Here is a 13,716-nt window from a genome sequence, read left to right on the forward strand (position 1 = left end):
TTTCTGTAAATGTAATAGGGCAAATCATTGCAGTATTGTCTGGGATAAAACATGAATTTTATGTAGTAGTTACACTTGAACAGCAAAGTCTCCATTTGCTGGATTTTTGTTTGTTTTCACTTTCTTTAAAGATTTTTCAAAACAAAATTGTCAAATAAATGCAATTCTGTCATTTCTCTGATAAAATATTTGCTTCATTAACTAGAAATACAATTTCTAAAAGGACCTTTCCTGGGAAAAAAAGTTTAATCTTTAAATGGAAATGTGGCACCAATGTGGACCATAACATTGTAGATCTGTAATTATAGTACTTCCATTCCCAGTAACAGACCTCAGGCTTTTCATTAACACTGCATGGGCTTGGGACTAGGATTTGTGAGACTTGTTTTGTATGGACATGTCTTGATCTGCCAGAGCTTTTGCTTTAGATTAGTTAACAGCAACAGTACCACATACAGATGACTGTTAAATTATTTATTTCTGTTGTTTTTTAGCTTTGTTCAATTTTGTTAAACCATTATCACCATAACTTTCACTAATAGTACTATCCAGTAGTCATTCAGTGCAGAATGATATATGACCACAGAATATAATACATGACAGCAATCTTTAAAATGCAGGCACAGGATGAAGCCAGGAAGCCCAGGGCTTTGTGCAGGTCATGGATCACCAGTTATTTGCCATCAAAGGAAAACAACTTAAAGTGATGGGTGAAGAGGTTATGGGGATGAAAAAGAAGAAAAAAAGATCATGTATGAAGAAAGAGCAAGGCATACTGTGTATTTGAAAATGTCTTAAAGTAGTACTCGCTGAATCCTAGGGGCAGGTAGAATTCTCCACTGTTAGTATTCTAAGTCCCTTGATAAAGAATTTGTCATATTGAAAATTTGCTGCAACCCTTCCAACACCAAGGCTCAGAGCAGCACAAGGGTAAAATAGCAGAAATGGGGATATAAACTGCAAAGCTTGCACATACAAGTTTAAATTATTATTATTGGGAAATAGCAGTGATAGAATACTGGAGAGGGTATGTGTTAGTATTATGACAACTGTATTCCTAATGACATGGTCAGATTCTTAATGTTTTATTTGCACTATCAACAAATTATTGTGTATACATATTAGCTATGTGTCCTTATCTCAGATAAGCTGCTTTGGGTCTTTGGTTAGGTATCTGGCCTTTGGGACCTAGCTGTGAATTGAATTCAGTAAGGGAAGATCCAAATGGCTTTGTAATGATCCACAGAATTGTCTCATATATCTTAGTGCACTTACTCAGATTTTCTGAGAGTGGCAAATTGTTAAGCATGTACAAGTAGGAAATACTAGCATTAATGTCAGATGAAATGTTAGTTCAGGGTTCTTGTGCACATGCTTTATTATATAGTCCTTAATTATATGATCACACTCTCTATTTCAGGATTGCCATAAAAAAGGGAGAAGCAAAGAAAAAATGCCATATTTCATTCACCTTGTCTATGTAACTTGCCGCTTGGATTCATTACTCAGAATTTTCATCCAGCCTTCTAAGTATCCATTAAGTAACAGAGTAGTGATGGTATCACACTTCATGGATGGAATCTGGATTCAAAGAGAAGATTAAAATTTTCTACTTAAGTAGCTGGATTTAAGGAGTGGGATCCAATTGCTGAAATATTGGCCATCAATGCAACTAAAATTACATATCAGCAAGCCTTTGCAAATGTTTTAAACTGACATTCCAGCTCACTTAAATAGATACTTGTTTGAAATATGTCCATGTAAATTCTGCTTTTTTTGAGAGAATATATAGGAAATAATTGTAAGTGTATGGATTTTCCTTCTGATTTGCGTAGAGAATGCTAGAGACATCATCCTATGCTGAAATTCTGTTTCTCCTTTCATGAATTTTCTGTTAATGTGAATTACTTTATATTAATCTCTGTAAGATTAAAATCTATAAATATGTCTATGCTTTTTCAGAGGACTGCCTTTTTGTGTATTTTTTTTTTTTGTGGCTTGGATGAGGTTTATGGTGGTTATAGTTTTTGGAGTTTTGAGGGGGTTTGAGAGAGAGAGAAAAAATGGCGAAACAAATAATTGTCATGGCAAGCGTATTTAAAAGTCTATAGAGAAATCTGTAAATAATAGAAATAGTTACAAATATTTCAGGTTGAATGGACACCAGAGAGAAGACCTAATTCTGTCCCACAAGAAACCAGTCTGCATATTCTGAGTAAAAGAAGCACATGTTCTGAATTACAGTAAAGTGAGATATTTTGAACACCATATTATGACAGACCTCATACTGAGTGCTTACACCAAACTGGAGCAGAGTGTATGAGAGAAATTCTGAACACTTCAATTAGACACCCAGTTATCTTGCATGAATAACTCCCAACATCTTTACTGACTGCAATTTAAAAAATTCAGATAAATATGTGCTTCCACGTCTCATATGTTTTGAAGCTTGTCAGTGGTGTCCCTTGATCAGAGAAATGTCTCATAGATATAAGTTCAGACAGTCATATTGTCTTAGAAATTAGGACAGTATTTTCTGTCCTGGGGTCCAGCCTGGCTTCGTTTTTCATGGTAATAAGCTGAGCCAAGGGTATAGCATCACAAAGCATCTAGGAAAAGTAGAATCAGGCAACCCTTAAGTTATTACAACACTGGGCTATGTTAAAAACCTGCGAGAGAGACAAAAATGAATTTTTTTTTGTCATGGAAATTAAGGACATATAGTCCCAGCTGTTTATTCTCAATCTTTATGTGAATTCCAACAGGTATCAGCTGGCATTCCATTCAGTGTCTAAAAGAAAAATGCAGTCCTCATCTTTTGTTAGAATCTTCTGTCTAAATTTTCCTCTTTCATGTGAAGAGAACAGATTCACAGGGCCACTCTGATCTTCCTGCATGTGTAAAAACACCACTGCCAGCAATAAGAGCTCTCTGCAAGGAAGAAGAGCAGAATAGATAAAAAGTGCTCTATTCAGACAGGGGAGGAGAATTTAGTTTTAATGATCCCATTACTTTTTGCTAGACTGCTAAAAATTGCTGCACTGAATAAACCAGTAGTGCTGGTTTTTGCCAAATAACTGGAATGTCTTTCATGAAGCTTAATTTTTTTACAGACATTTTGTAGAGCAATTAAGGCAGCTTAGCAAATTCTTTATTTCCCACTGGACATTGTAATTCACAACAAACTAATTAATATTTTATCTGAAAATGCTACACACATTCATTGTTTATTTTTAATTAAAATTAAGGTCCTGAAACAGTCAATGACAATTACAAATACATGCAAGGCATTAAATATGACAATTTGAATTTTAATTATTAATTATCACATTGACATGCTAATTATTTCTGTCAAAAAACAGGATACTTTACTTAAATACTGACATAACGGTACTACCCATTTTAACTACTGAGAAAAAAAATATAGTGACTATACAGAATTTTAAACCTTAGGGAGAACAATAATACAGGGGATTTGTCTTTTGAAAGATCAAAATATTCATCATGAGTAAATCTTATATTTGAGTAGTGGAAGACAGTAATGCACTTACACTGTAACAGTAAAAATAATAGAAGACAAGTTTTAAAAGCTTTTAAGGAACCAGTCCAACTATGTGTTTAAATATTAAAAAATGTGCCATTGCATAAAATAGAACAAATAAGATGGGCATCTACATGTATCCCTGGTGTAAACTACTTTTTATAAGATTTTTACTAGAACTCTCTTAACATCAGTTGCAACGTGTAGCTGTCTCAAAACCGTAATAAATTTACTGGAAAGCCCAAGGGTATTTTTATTAATACACCAAATTGAACATCACTGCTTTTTTCCCCCATTGCCTTAGCAACAGAAGCTAAAGTCTAGTTAACATTTTGGGCTTCAGGATCATGAAAGATGCAAATTAAAATGTGAAACATTCTATAATCTGATTGTTCCTGAGTTTAGCTTCTTTCCTCATTGAATGTAAAGAAACAGCTGCTTTTGACAAAAAAATAAAAATTAGAAGTCTTGTTCTGACACAAATTAAAAGAATGCATGAAAATACACTTCTGTTCCTCATGAGCATGAGAATCATTGCATCCTATAAGAGATATATCATAAATAACAAAGACAACAGAAAAATCCTGCAGTTAATTAGTTGTGACTTCACAATTCTGCATGTTTGGTTTGATGCAGGTTGCTGTCTGGGACATAGGTTCGGCTGTTTTTAATGGATGGCAGCATATGGTCAATCTAATTGTAACCACTTCTCAGGACCCTTTACACCTTTTCAAGCCAAACTGTACATGGTACTATTAGTTGGGACTGCTAGTAGCAGTGTTTTAAAATACAGTTTTCATAAAAAAGTTTTGTGATCAGTTCTATCACAGTATATTAGAATTTTTTTGTAAATGGTCTCTTGGATTCAGCTTTATGTCCTGCAAAGATGCCAAAGCCTTTTCAAAGTTGTCCCTATTTTGTTATATACATATATATATACATACATATATATATCTATATCTATATATCTATATCTATATATATATATAATATATATTTATATATTTGTTCATGAAAATTTATTATTTTTCCCCGTGTTGTTGAAAACAACAATGAATTTCTATCTCTCACATATTCACGCGTACATGAATACACCCTCAGATTTTCTAATGATGGCTTTTAAATTATGAAGCAATTATAATAATTATTTAATTATTTTGGTGATTACAATTATTACATTGGTAGTTTTTGTATTCTTTGCAGGAAACATTTTCTCGGTGAACTCCATTTTTTTATCAGGTTGCAAAACGTTGGATTTATAATCTTCTGGAGAATATCAATAATGTAAAATTCATGCTCTGTGCTTTGTGCAAATTCTCCTGTTGGAACAGTCAATGGGGAGAAAATTTAATGGTGTATAAGCTTGGTGATAGTGGATTAAATACTGAAATACATTGAAAAAGAGACTAGCTTGATTTATTGGGCTTTACTATTTTCAGAGCAAATCCTATTCCTTGGCTGAGCTCAAACAGAAAAGGATATAAAAATACATCAGCTGCAGATTGTCTTGATAAATGTCCCTAGCACTTGAAACTTTTTTTTTGCTTTGGCTGAACTGAAAAAGAAGAGGGACCATGATATTAAGAATTCCTAAAAAGTATTTTTTTTACACAGACTCACAATTATTCCTACCTATCAGCTGTTTGGTTCTCCAGAAAAGAGCTAAGGATGGAACTGGGGGATGTACAGCAAAAGGAAGGGAGGGTGGGCCGGAGGAAGGCAGGAAGGTAAATAGGGATAGAAGGAGGGATGGAGAAAATGAAATTCAGACTGTCTGCTAGATAAGATTTTACTATTTAATCAAATGACAGATATAATAGTAATGTCCAGTTCAAATATAATTTAGATTATAGATAAGTTTTTATTTCTGTTGAAATGTATTTTGCAGAAAAGAAATAGTTTCTTAATAGAAAGAAATAATTTCTTTCATTCTTAGAGAATTGAAACTTGTCTCAGGAACTTCAGTTCCCAGTATAGAAAGAGAAATGGATCAATAACATGGAATAACAGGAAGAATTTTCAAATCTTAAAATGGGTAATTAATTCCAATCTTAAAAAGATTTTTGCACATAAGAGGAATTTTCCAGGACTGAAAAGTACACTCGTGATTACAAGTTTTCAGAAGATGCTGAATCAATCTTTGTAGATTTAAGAAAAAAAATACTGAAACTCTAGAAGATACAAGCACGAAAACTAGAATTAGATTTAGGGAATGTGGTGCTTTTTTCTGAAGTACATGGAGAAGATTAATTTTGATAGTATATATGCCAAATGTTTTTTTTAGAGAGCTTTCATTCAATTAAATCTTCAGTCAGAAATAAGACATTTTCAAATAAAATCTTTATATAGTAATACAGTATAGTAATACTTCATTTATTTTTGCCCTATATGAAGGAAGTAAATTTTAAGCCATTTCTGTTTAGAGAAATCTCCTGAAACTCATTTTATGTAAAACCTAAAATTTCATAGCTCTTGCTTTCATTGACAGTCAGACCCCTAGCCTGTTCAGCAAGTGTTCTCCTCTAACACTCTGCAGAGGTCTTCAGATCATAATAATATCTGGGATATTTCCAGCTCTTGGCCTGTACTTTTCTTCTTGAACATAAGGTCAAAAGTACTGGGTTAGATCAACATCTTACCTCTGATAGAAGCCAAATGTCAATCTACCATAAAGGGTATAAGGAAGGGGAAAGCACATACTCTAATAATCTTCATCCTTCAAAAATATTTAATTTGGATAATTGACGATGTAACCGAAAACTCTTTTCTTTTTCATAAGCTAACACAACATTTCTTTGAATAATGTAAACTTCTGTGAAAGAATTTCCCTTGTCTAACTATACCTTGTATGTGTGAGGGGAAAAAAACCTGTGTTCTTTGTCCCATCTTATGCCTCCTTCTGATGTTTCCTTACTACTGTGTTTAAACACAGAGAACAATTCCTGTGAACAAACGATTCTTGTCCATCTTGTTTTACATATTCTACTGATATGGCCATGAATCATTTTTTGTGCTAAGTCATCTTCAAAAGAGCTAAAGTGTTCATATCTTTTGGTTTGGTAATATTCAGAATATGGTAAGGTTATGACCTCAAAAATATATTTCGTGTTGAAGTCCTGTTTGAACTGATAAGCCTTACATATGCAAACACAGTTTAGAGTATTGAATGTTGTCTGTGGATTCATTGCAGGATGGATAATGGGGGTAAAACTCACTGACCCTCTGGCAGACAAGTCCAAGGAAATCCCACCAAAATGGGAATAAAATTCTGTATCACTTTATGTGATAGCATTCTTAAAGTTTCACAGGTTATTTTAAGTTTTACAGATTCTATTATCTGTATAGATACAGATGTGTGATGTGATTGCGTGTGATGTGCTTTTACAATGGAGAAAGAGAAAAGAAAGCCATTTAATAATTCAAGTGCAATTTTTGTTGGGACATCTCTTTAAGAACAGATTTAATCTAATGACAATGGTTATGAACTGATTTAATCCAGTGGCAGTGAAATGTCAATGACATCAACTTAGTCAGGAGAACATGTTTTATTTTGATTGTAACTAGTTTTGGTTTCTACTAACCTATGAAATGGTGTGTAATTGGAGTAGTAGGGGGTAATATTGTAAAATCTAGTATTTTAGAAAACAAGTTGACAAATAAGTGTTTCAAAGGTTTTTTTTAAATTTATAGTGTTGTGCAAGAATAGGACTCAAATATTTTTTTAACAAATCTTTTTTTAAACAAGAATTTTCTAAGAGGACATACTATCTGCCTTTAATTCTGTGGTATTTTTGTTATCACTGTTTTGCTAAAAGAAAGTGCTTTTGGAATGTCAAATTATATTAATGGAATGATTCAAAAATATTATGTCATGTGTAGTGGGAGGACCCTGCCTAGATGCTCAGCACCCACCAAAGCCCCTCACTCATCTCTACAAATGTACAGGGGAGAGAAAATGTAGCAAAGGGTTCATGGGTTGAGACAAGGACAGGGTGAGATCACTCACCAAATACTATCATGGGCAAAGCAGACTTAAATTTGGGATATTAATTGAATTAATCACTAACAAAATTAGAGCAGGAAAATGAGAAGCAAAATAAGCCTCCAAAACATCTTCCCTTTGCTCCTTCCTCCTTCTCAAACTCTACCTCCTCTTTCCCAGCAGCACAGAGAAACAGGGAATGGGAGTCATGGTCAGTCCATCACTTCTTGTTCCTGCTGCTCCCCAGGGAGAAGAGTCATTCCCCAGCTCGAGAGTGGGGTTCCTTCCACAGGAGACAGTGCTCCACAAACCCATTCAACGTGAGTCCAATCTACAGCTAGCAGTTCTCCATGAACTGCTCCAATGTGCATCACTCTTTTATGAAGTGCAGTCCTTTGAGAACAGCCTGCTAGCCTGCTCCAGCATGGGTTCCCCACAGGGTTACAAGTCTTACCAGGAAACCTGCTCCAGCAAGGGATCCTCTCTCCACAGAACTGCAGGTCTCTACCAGGAATCTGTTCCAGCATGGGCTTTCAATGGGCTCACAGCCTTCTTTTATGATTCTGCCTGCTCTGGCATGGCAATTCTGGAGAGACCATATTCACAACTGGTAAGGCACACAGTATAGGAATTTAAGGATTGTTTTGCAACTTCATCCATAGCTATATGGTTATATAGTAGAAGCACTGTACCCCAGACCTCAAGGGAGAAGTCTACATTGCAGTGAAGTCAGGGATTTGATGATCCATTAGGTCTTTTTCAAATTTCTGTATAAGAAGTCCTCATTTCTTTACCACTTTTCCATATCTTAGGTGAGTAATCCTTATACAGATTATTTATGTGGATATAAAAGGAGTAATACTTTTCTTCTCAATGAAGCCTTTAGAGAAAAAACTAATATCAGCTATCTTGTTACCCATATAAAGCTAAATTACGGAAGCTGTCCTCTAAACTGTAGAATCAAAATGGATACTGGAACTTTACATTCTAAAGTTCTATTATTTGCATGAATTAGTAATTCAGATGAAATTGACCAGATGAAATGCAATAAAATAGGCTGTAGACATTAAGTTTGTATGAGAAGAATTCTCATCCTAGGAGCTTCTAAATTGTTATAAATATTAGGTGAGGCAACCTTACATAAGCTCAACTTTATTGATCTAAATCCCTACCTCAGGCTGAACATAACACAGCCTTAACCAACACCCCAAAACCACCATGTCAGTGAATAAGTCAGACATAAGACTGATATATGTGTCTGACCCTTCCCTTTTTTTTCCTTTCCCCGTCTACACCTGCATCCCATAGAATGATGATATGCTGCATCGTGTCCCCCTTGTTTAAGGTAGGCTGTGTTAAATGTAGTAGTTTGGGACAGTTTATTTTCTGTAAATTGTGCCTGGAGATACTGGAGGCTGAAAATGTCATGCTACTGATTTCTGGCATCTCTCACAATGATCTTACAGGGGAAAGACCCTCTTCTTTCCTGAGATCTTATCTACCAATGAGCTGAGTACCCACTATCTCAACAGTCAAACCCTAGAACCCCAGAAAAGGTGTAAGTTTTTAAAACTGCATTTTGATTCTAATTCCCTGTTTTAAATGGATATTCAAAGCATGCAAATGCTAAGCAGCCCAAATGTTTTTTTTTATAGAATACTGTTGAAGTCTTTACATTCTCTGAATATTTATTGATTCTGTGCCAGTCTTTCCTTTCTCGGTAGCAGATAACTTCAATGAGATTTTTGAAACCCAAAATAATCAAATGCAGAACATTTCCTTGAAAATTCACCATAAAATGTTGCATTTTATTTTTGTCAGTATTGCAGGAAGCTTTTCACATGCCTTACTTTTTCTGGCATTTAAATATTCCTGAACATAATGTGGAATTCTTCAGAAAATTATCCAGTTAGAATATTCCACAAACGTTATGCATAATATTGTGCTGGATTAAGTGTTCCTATTCAAATGATTAAGATTTGTACTTTATAATTAATTTTGATATAAATAGAAGTATCGGTGGTAGGCATTTGAAGATTCAGAAATCAGTAAATCATTGTATTTGTTTGTAGGAGTATATGTTTCTGATATATTGTGAGTGCCAGCTCAACTGCTGTTCTAATGTAGCACTGAAGGTTCCTACCATTGCCTTCAGTAAGGATTAGTGGATTAGTTCATTACTGCATTAAAATTTAAAATGAAATTATCAACAGTTATCATGCAATCTGTGAAATCAAGGTTTACGTAGTCACCCAAAATGAGAGAAAATCACTTTTTCATTTTTTTCTATAAAATGATTCTGATCTTAAATTACAAAAATATAATGAAAAAAGCTTGCCCCGCCCCTCTCAAAGTTCTGTGGGAAAAGCAGAAGATAACAAAAAATTGTGTTTAATATAAGTTCATAATAATATATAAATCTTTAATGAAATGTATATGAATAAAAACACATACCTGGGAAACACTGCTTTGTTTTAGCTTAGGAAAGGTTGAGTGTAAATGACAGAAAGAAGAGGAGAACAGTAGATATTTCCCAATAAGTCTTTAAAGAAAAAAATTTGTGAAGTTCTCATTTGTCATGCACTATCAGCTAGAAGCAGAAGCAAAGCAAATCTTGTCGCTTGCACAAATGTTAAGCAAGAATGATCACTTAACAGTAGGCACCTTCTAGGAGAAGCAAAATTTTTGAGAGCTCTCAGCAGAGTTTAAGCACTGAAGAAGAAAATAAAAATCATAATGAGGGTGGTTTCTGTTTGTTTTTGTTGGTCATATAAGGAATCCAAGAAGGTCTATAATGCATCTGACATCAAGGTCATTTAAAAAAAAAAAAAAAGGGGAGGAGTTTCATGTGGTTTTGGAGTTTTTCCCCCCTAAAATGAAATGCTCTAGTATGAGCAGTAATAAATAATGAAATACAGTAAATTGAGCTGCACTGGGGACCTGAATAGATGAATGGCACAGTGTGTTCTTGTTTCATTGCTTGCAAATCTAAGTAACATTTATTTTGTGATTTTGTGTAAATGGAATAAGAATTTCTTTGAAAGATGATGCAAAAATAGTACTGATATTAATGAATTAATTGCTAAATCATAAAAATGTGCCTTGGGTAGCGGGGGGCTGTGAACTAACGAATAACCACTCAGAATCAAATTTAGTATATATAAAGTTCTATTGGTTCTTTTAATGATATAATTATTCTGTCAAACAAAACTAGAAGTCTAGCAGCTCCTTTAAAGAGCTCCAATTCACTTTGTAATATGAAAAGAACATTTAGCACCATGCTGACATTTAGATGTCCACACATGAAGGAAGGGCTGAAATATTTTTGTTTAAAAAAAGGCAAATTTAATTTGGTACATTAACCCCTGAGGACCTGTCAGTCTGTGTGATTTTCTGTAGACAAAAGATGCTTAAACTTTAGAGAGATCACAGCTGCAATTCTTCCCACTTCCCAGTTTCTCTGATTATACTTCTCAAATATCAGTCTTTTTGCCTTTATCTCTTCTCAGGTTGAATCATACAATTCTCCCAAACTGAACTCTTAAAAACAGTGCCCTGTATATCAGCTGTGCTAACCTGCCAAATCCTGAGGGCTTTACTACCAGAGGGATTTGACTTCTCGGAACTATGGACAATGATGGATATGCCCAAGTACTTTTCTCAACACAGAATATTTTTTACTTTTAAAAAGGTGAAAAAAAGTAACTTCTATAAAGATTTTAAAGTTTTTAAGGTCTACACATTTCTCACCTAGGCCATTCTGTCCTTCATGAGTTATATAAAGTTAATATTTGGATGGCAAACTTCTTAAAAGAAAACCAAACGCCATCACCCACTAAATCAGGTAATTTTTCTTAATTTATTAATAAAAAACTAAAGGCTTTGGACTACAGAATCCCAGGAAATGTCTGGACTTTCAGAGTTTAGCTGTGAACCTCAGAGAGCTAAACAAACCATGACCACTGAGTGTATAATTACAAGCCCACATGTACCTAAGATTAAGGGATGCAGACCTTCCCTGGCCCTACATTCTCCCCTTTGAGCAAACCAAGATGCTGAGGACTCAGTGACAATCACCAGCTTATGGCTTACAAGAAACTGTCTCCATTACACTTAGCACTCAAAATGACTTAGGAAGAAGAAGCATAACACAAAAGAATTTGAGTTGATACTTAAAAGACTTTCTATATATTTTTGGCTCTGATAATGATGAACCTTTTGTCCATTAATCTCTATGGTAAGTGTCAGTATTGCTGTAATAGATAAAAGGGCAAGTGTAGAATTTTGACAATACTGATTTGTTTAGATTTTACTTTTTTTGCGCTATTTTGTACAATATTATGAACTATTCTCATTGCATAGCTGACTTCCTAACTCCTTGCTGGACTAAGCCTCACACCTTATCACCATAGTCTAACTCAGGTTTGTAATAAACTAATTCTATCATCTACAGGTGTGACCTCTCCATTTTCAGCCTGGGCATATGAGCTACTAGACAATTCACAGTCACACAAGCCAGCAGGTAGAAGAAGAGAGCTGAGTGGCCAGGGAGTCTGAAGGTTTAAATCCTGCTACCAGAAGAGAGTAAGGTGTAGATGCAGCTACTGGAAAGAACGAGTGACTGGAGCCAACTACAGGGAATTTTGACTGTATTTCACATCTGCATGCAACCATTAGTGAACGTCAACCTAAAGTAGCTGATGAGAAGTTCAGCACGTGGAAAATAACCAGGTTCCAGGCATTGATATTGGATGAAGAAAAAGTGCATACTAATATTTTTTTCTTAAAGAAGAAAACATCTCTTTGGAAAAGTTAAGCCAAGACCTAGAATCATTATTGGGTTGTACTTTTAGGGAAAAAAAATACTTCTGGGGTTCTTATAAGACTCAGTCTCTGGATACAGAAAATAATATACTAGAAATGTGCTTTGATCAGATAAAAGCTGCTTAAGGATTCAAAGGCCTATTACCTCAGATGTAATAGTTCAAGTTAATAAGTTCCTTTCTCCCTTTTATACACTGTGAACAATGAACACTTACATTTTAATTAACAGCATTTACTGAATTGGAAACCATGTGCATTAAAAAGAGTATCTTGTACTGTAGGTGACACTGATTTTATTCATAGAATCAAGAACAAGATAAATCTGCAAGCATCTGTATGCTCATCACTAATTTTCAAGCTATATCTACTCTGTAACAACTCAGTCTCATTTTAATAAAATCTTTGAACACCACATATAGGATATAGAATTAGTTACATCATGATAGCTCAGTGATTTTACACCATTTCATGTAGTTTGGTCTGCCTTGGTAACAGTAAGAATTTATCTTTTTCTCCAGAGGAAAGTAATGGAATTGTAAAATTCCTTTACATATTGCATAAATCAGTGATGATTACCTGATGAGTTGTTAACAAATAATACGGGGAATCCTAAAATTAGCATTATGTTAGTTATAACATTTTCATAATTAACTCCTGTAGACACAAAATAACCACAAAATAAGATGTTTTATTGTTCATGTACCAAGATAAGGAAGAATCTGTCTATAATGTTGTAAAAGCACTAGTTAAGAAGCCTTAAATTAATGCCATTAAAAGGTGCTAGATTAGGCAACAGAATATTGTCTCATTCAATTCTTAATGATATAATTAAATAGTTAATAATGGAGTTATTCATAAATAATAGTGAAAATAGGAATAAGTTCAATGGAAAAAGTACAGATGGAGAAAAGTATAAAGGAACAGTAATACACATAAAGTAAATAATAATATTCTATTTTTTATGCAAATACTGCTCAACCTATAAAAAAATTACTTTAAATTTATGAGTTTGGAGGTAATACAAAGTATACAGTACAAAAATTATTTGAAACAAACAGATGAGAACCATTTGTTAGAGTCCAACAGGTTAAGGATGCAATTCATCTTTATCTCTTTGAGGCATGCAAATGCAACCATTTAATTCCACCTTTCCATTCAGTAGAGAGAGCTGAACCTGAAAAAGATATTTTACTTCTTAAGGTAACTGAATAACAACCTTAGGATGAAACAGCCTTTTAAAAACCTAATTCTTCACTGACTGTAGAAGAAGTCTACATTTTTTTCTTTAGCCTATATGACTAAATATTTAGATAACTTTATTAATAAAGATGAAGTGTGACTGAAACTTGAATTGTGGACAATATACCTA

General features: G+C 34.1%; 1 long non-coding RNA gene across 1 annotated transcript in view; it reads right to left on the reverse strand.

The window, feature by feature from the left end:
* Positions 1-459: 459 nt before the first annotated feature.
* The window catches only part of LOC111926218 (uncharacterized), a 60,085-nt gene continuing 46,828 nt past the window's right edge, over positions 460-13,716 (reverse strand). The window contains exons 3-4 of the long non-coding RNA XR_015284472.1: positions 7,978-8,109; positions 460-2,931 (exon numbers count right to left, since the gene is read on the reverse strand). This is a non-coding gene — a long non-coding RNA (uncharacterized LOC111926218). The remainder of the gene's footprint in view (positions 2,932-7,977; positions 8,110-13,716) is intronic.

The sequence above is a fragment of the Cyanistes caeruleus genome, chromosome 3 (assembly GCF_971803275.1).
Source record: "Cyanistes caeruleus chromosome 3, bCyaCae1.hap1.1, whole genome shotgun sequence".
In the NCBI taxonomy this organism is placed as follows: domain Eukaryota; kingdom Metazoa; phylum Chordata; class Aves; order Passeriformes; family Paridae; genus Cyanistes; species Cyanistes caeruleus.